This window comes from Eschrichtius robustus, chromosome 13 (assembly GCF_028021215.1).
Source record: "Eschrichtius robustus isolate mEscRob2 chromosome 13, mEscRob2.pri, whole genome shotgun sequence".
NCBI lineage: Eukaryota > Metazoa > Chordata > Mammalia > Artiodactyla > Eschrichtiidae > Eschrichtius > Eschrichtius robustus.
Genome location: NC_090836.1, coordinates 106,073,187 through 106,079,186, shown reverse-complemented (window position 1 = coordinate 106,079,186; position 6,000 = coordinate 106,073,187).

Here is a 6,000-nt window from a genome sequence, read left to right as displayed (position 1 = left end):
CAACGTATTTTAAAAACAGATTTAATGAGATATAATTCACATACCCTACAGTATACTCATTTAAAAGGTACAATTCAAGGGATCCTGGTGGTCCAGTTTCTAGGACTCAGCACTTTCCCCACTGTGGCCTGGGTTCAATCCCTGGTCAAGGAACTAAGATCCCAGAAGCCATGTGGTGTGGCCAAAAAAAAAAAAAAAAAAAAAGTAAAATTCAATAGTTTTTAGTATATGCACAGGGTTGTGCAACTCTTACCACAGTCAATTTTAGAACATTTTCATCATCCCCCAAGAAACCCCACACCCATTTGCAGTCACTCCCCATTCCCTCCCACTGCCCCAGGCCCTGGCAACCACTAATCTGCTTTCTGTCTCTGGATTTTCCTATTATGGACATTTCATATAAATGGCATCATATGATATGTGACCTTTGTCTCCTTCACTTTGCAGGACGTTTTTCAAGATTCATCCCTGTTGTAGCACATTTCAATACTTCATTCCTTTTTATTGCCAAAAAATATTCCATTTATGAATGGACCACATTTTATTTATCCATTGATCAGTCGATGGACATTTGGTTTGTTTTCACCTCTTGGCTATTATGAGCAATACTGCTATGAACGTTCATGTACAAGTTCTGTGTGGACGTGTGTTTTCCTTTCTCTTGGGCACATATCTAGGAGTGGAATTGCTGGGTCACACGGTTTGCATTTTGAGGTACTGTTCAACTGTTTTCTGAAGCAGCTATACCATTTTTCATTCTCACCAGCAATGCAAGAAAGTTCCAATTTCTCTATATCCTCACCAATACTTGTTATTATCTGACTTTTTTTTTTTTTTTTGGCTGCACCACTTGCCTTGCAAGATCCTAGTTCCCTGACCAGGGATTGAACCCACACCCCAGCATTGGAAGCTTGGAGTCCTAACCACTGGACCGCCAGGGAATTCCCCTGACTTTTTGATTCTAGGCATCCTAGAGGGTGTGAGGTGATATCTCACTGTGGTTTTGATTTGCATTTCCACGATGACTAATGATGTCGGGCATCTTTTCCCGTGCTTATTGGCCATCTGTATGTCTTCTTTGGAGAAGTGTTTATTCAAGTCCTTTGCCCATTCTTTAATTTGGTTATTTTTTGGTTATCGAGTTGAGGACTTTGGCTTTTATTCTGAGAGAGATGGGGAGCCACTGGGAGATTCCAAGCACAGGAGTGATAGTATCACGTGGGTTGCTGTGCAGAGAAAAGCTACAGAGATGCTAGGGGGAAGCAGACAGACCAGTCCGGACACTTAGATAATCTAGGTGAGGGATGACAGTGATTGGCCCTGGGGTAGTAACAGGAGGTGGTGACAGAGGGCTGGTTCTGGACATGTTTTGAAGGGGGAGCTAACAGGATTTGCTGGTGGATCAGATGTGAGCAGTAGGGCTGCCTCTCACTCAGGAAGCACGGCGTCACCATTAGCTGAGAAGGTGGATTAGTACCCTGGGAGCCGCGACAAAGCGCCACAGACCCGGCGGCGTCAACCCCAGAGGCCCCTTGTCTCCCAGTCCTGGGGGCTGGATGTCTGAGATCAAGGTGTCGGCAGGGCTGCCTCCCCCTGCAGCCTGTCGGGGAGCACCCTTCCTGCCTTTTCTGGCTCTGGTGGCTGTCACTCTTGGCGTTCCTGGGCTGGCAGCTGCGTCCCTCCAGCCTCCGCCTCTGTTTGTCACATGGCCTTCTCCCTGGAGCCTGTGTCTGAAGTTCCCTCTACTTATAGGGACACCAGCCACTGGGTCAGGGCCCACCCCAGTGAGCTCCTCTTAACCTGCTCCCCTGCAGGGACCCTATTTCCAAGTAAGGTCACGTTCACAGGCACCGGGGATTAAGATGCCAACCTATCTTTTTTGGGGGGGACACAATTCAACCCATAACAGATGGGGAAGACAACAGGGGGGCAGTTTGGGGATGGAGGCCAAGAGCTGAGCATCAGGCATGTTGAGTTTGGGATGTCCATTAGCCATCATAGCGGAGGTGCTGAGGAGGCAGCGAGGTGCAGGAGCTGCCAAAGCATGATTTTCAAAAGTTAAAAATATGACTCTACAGCTCCAAAGTGAGGATGTGTCCAAGATTTATTTAAATCATTAACGAGGAAACCAGCATAATGGTGAGGCTGGTTGAAAACATTGGAGAGAGGGAAGGATTTGTAGTGGCTGAAAAAAAGCTTGCTTGAGTAAGTTCACTAATTTAGATTAAAGACTGGTTAATGTTCTACAGGGCCATAAAACTGCAACCTCTTCCAACTAATCTTTTCTACAGAGATAATTTTTGTCACTTACCACTGGGCAAAGTTCATTTGCATTGCTGTCAGACAAGAATCACATTACCTAGCCATCCATTTTCTACAAGTTAAAATCTACCCTTACCGTGTTATTAAAAATCATAATCAATAGTAAGTAGGCAGTAAAACAGATGCACACCCTAGAGAATCAAAAAGTACCCTTGGTGGGTCTGCTGGACCGCACTCAGCCTCCCACCGAAAGGACCCACCGCCATCCTCTTACCCATCCATGTTTTGGAAAATTTTTATTAGTCCCCCCCCTTGAGACGAAGGTTATTCTTCACAGAAAGCTGGTCTTATTGTGTCTGGACCTGATTCATCTACACAGGTGCTGAAAGAAGTGGCAATTAGCACGTCTGAGCCTCCTTGTTGCGCCGGTACAACTAAGCCACGTGGGGTTTCCCAAGGACCAAGGCCGCAAAATTCACTTCTGTCTGGAGATGTCGTCATGAGGAATGTACGGCTGAGCCTCTGGCATGCCTGAGGTTCACATTGCTCTTGCCTGCAGCACCTGTGCCTGTAGGTGAGTTTCTCTTTTCACAAGGACCTAGGTGTCTGCCACAGTTCCTGTCTGCCTGACTACTTGTGAAGCTGAGACCTGGTACACCGTCGTTCGTGCGCTGGTGTGGGTCTGTGGGCACTGGCTCAACGCAGAGGTTACGATCCTTGTTCCGAAGGTGGGTGTGTCATCCTGAATCACAGGAGACGTGCTCTCAAATATGACACCCGCTTAAGGCCGCAACGGCACAATCATTTTGTCTAATTATATACTGGTAAAAAAGAGGACTGATTTCTATTGAACCTATGCAAATAACTAGATTTCTATTAAAATTGAATAGTCAGTAAAAACGATTTTTCCTGAATTCCGAAGTAAGAAAATACCATTTAAAAAATGTTTCATTTGTTTGCAAAAGCACAGTCTACTAAATGTAAGGTTAGAGATAGAAGAAAGAAGAAGGATTTTATCTTACTTCTGCCAGAAAATAGAAACTTACAAAAAAGCAACAATACCCGTCTCCTTGCCTTTGTCGGGCCCAAGCTTTCAGCTGCAGTTACAGTGGGGTGCGGGTGGGAGGGCTACGGAGCCAGAGGAAGCAGGGACGTCCCCAGAGCTGAACTTTGGGCTGATACATCTACCTGGGCGGGGGGGGTGGGGGGGGCGGTGGTTGATGCATCTGGGGCCAAGTGTCTGGCTGGTATAGCCTGACAGACAATGGGGCTGGAGCTACCAGGTGAAAGCATAGAGGCTTCTCACTGTTGAGTTATAAACATAGAAAGGGGGAAGGACAGAATGAGATCTGTCATGTTAGAACTGAAGCTATCAGTATGAGCTCAAGACTTGTTTATAGATATCGGAAAAGATACAGGTGTTTGCGTGTGCACATACTTACCCACTCCGAGCTCTCTCTGCTGAGTGCAAATGGAATCACACTTTGTATTATCATTATGACATTATATTTCTCCTGTTCAGCGTCACGTGTCTGAGATTCAGCCACGTGGATCCAAGTGGTGCAATTCATTCATTTCAATCGCCGCATGCTAGTCCATTGTGTAGACGTATCTCACTTTATTCATTTTATTGTCCACATACATTTAAGGGTTCCCCCCCAGTATTTTTGCTATTAAAAACAGCGCTGCTTTGAAAGTTGACAGGTCTCCTGATGGGTCAGTGCAGGTTTCTCTGGCATGCAGCTAGGCAGAGGATGTACCTAGGAATGTATGTTGGCTTAACCCTAGAGCTGGGAACAGGTGTGCACATCGAGGCAGCTTGCATTTTCCCAGACGGCCACAGCCACTTCTCCCTGCCACGTGCTCCTCTTAAAATGCGACTCTGACACTTCCTTCCACAGGAACTAGGGGTTGTTGTCCCCCTATCTCCTGAATCTGGGCAGGTTTGTGCACAAGTCATGCTACATGATGTCTGAGGCTATGATATGAAAAGTGATACTGGGTCCACCTGGTTCTCTCGGGACTCTTGCTCTTGGAACCTGGCCACCCTCCCTCGAGGACGTCCCCCAGGCCCTTAGCCCACAGCCTGCACCAGCTTGCCAGCCACATGGGTGCACCATCTTGGATGTGGCCTGTCCAGCCCCCAGTGGAGATGCCCCAGCGGTTGCAGCGTGGAGTAGACCAGCTGTGCTGCTGAATCTTCCCCAGATAGCAGATCCATGAGTGAAAGAAGCGATTGTTGTGGTTTCGAGCTACAAAGTTTGGGGGGTGGTTTGTTATGCAGCAACAGCTAACTGATGCACACACCCGATTTCTTTGGAGAATGCCATATTGTTTACAAGATAACTGTACGACCTGATGCTCTGGGCCAGCAGGGTATGCGTCCAACTTTAACGGTTGTGCTCATTCAGTGTGGTTTTAGTTTGCATTTCCAAAACTGCTAGTGAGGTTATTGGCCCTTTCCATGTTCTTCTCTGCAAGGAGACTGATTACAGGATTGGTCCATCATTCTTTTGGCTTGTTTGTCTTTTTCTAATGGATTTGAAAGGGTTCTTTATATATTCTGGATACTAATCATTTGCAAGGCGTATGTGTTGCAAATACTTTCTAGCTTTTAGTTCTTCATTCTCTTTATGGTCTTCTGAGGAACATAAGTTGTATGACACATACTTTCCATCCACATTATTAGGTGTGTTTCTCGTGAACAGTATTTAACAGTATTTACATCCTAATTAGAGAGTCTCTGTCTTTTTTTAATTTTTATTTATTATTTATTTATTTATTTATTTATGGCTGTGTTGGGTCTTTGTTTCTGTGCGAGGGCTTTCTCTAGTTGTGGCAAGTGGGGGCCACTCTTCATCGCGGTGCGCGGGCCTCTCATTATCGTGGCCTCTCTTGTTGCGGAGCACAGGCTCCAGACGCGCAGGGTCAGTAATCGTGGCTCACGGGCCTAGTTGCTCCACAGCATGTGGGATCTTCCCAGACCAGGGCTCCAACCCGAGTCCCCTACATTGGCAGGTGGATTCTTAACCACTGCGCCACCAGGGAAGCCCGTCTCTGTCTTTTAATAGATGAATTTTTAATTCCATCATGTCTCTGATTACTCAAACGTTTGAATTTACTCCTGTCACCTCATGCTGTGTTCTTCATTTATCATGTATTTATCTTTCTCTCTTTTCTGCTTTTTGTTGGCACTGTCAATTTTTCTTCATTTCAGTTTTCTCCCAGCTGTTTTGAAATCTGTAAATTCTGTTTCCATTTTTCTCATGGAAACTTGGGTATTTCAGACTTTTTTTCTATCGATTCTCAAATCCTCTAGCTATACAAGAACTTCTGTGTGCTTTTCCTTCCTGCTCCTCCCTCCCCTTGCCATATGTCATGTTGAGCTCATGCGGGATTTTCTCTCAAGTTGTTATTTGACTTTCTTTGAGCAGTCTAAGCTAGTTTCTTTGTTGGCGTCCAGGTCTTTCTCTTGGGTTCACTTCTCATTTGGCTTGGGGCATGTCTTTCAGTCCTTTTTGACACTTAGTGTGTAGACGTTTTCAGGTTGTGAAGACACCTTTATTTTGCTGTCTCACTTGAATGCTAGTTTCACCGTGTATGGAATTGTAAGTTCAATTCCTTTAGGATGGGCTTCCCTGGTGGCCCAGTGGTTAAGAATCCACCTGCCAATGCAGGGGACACGGGTTCGAGCCCTGGTCTGGGAAGATCCCACATGCTGCAGAGCAACAAAGCCCG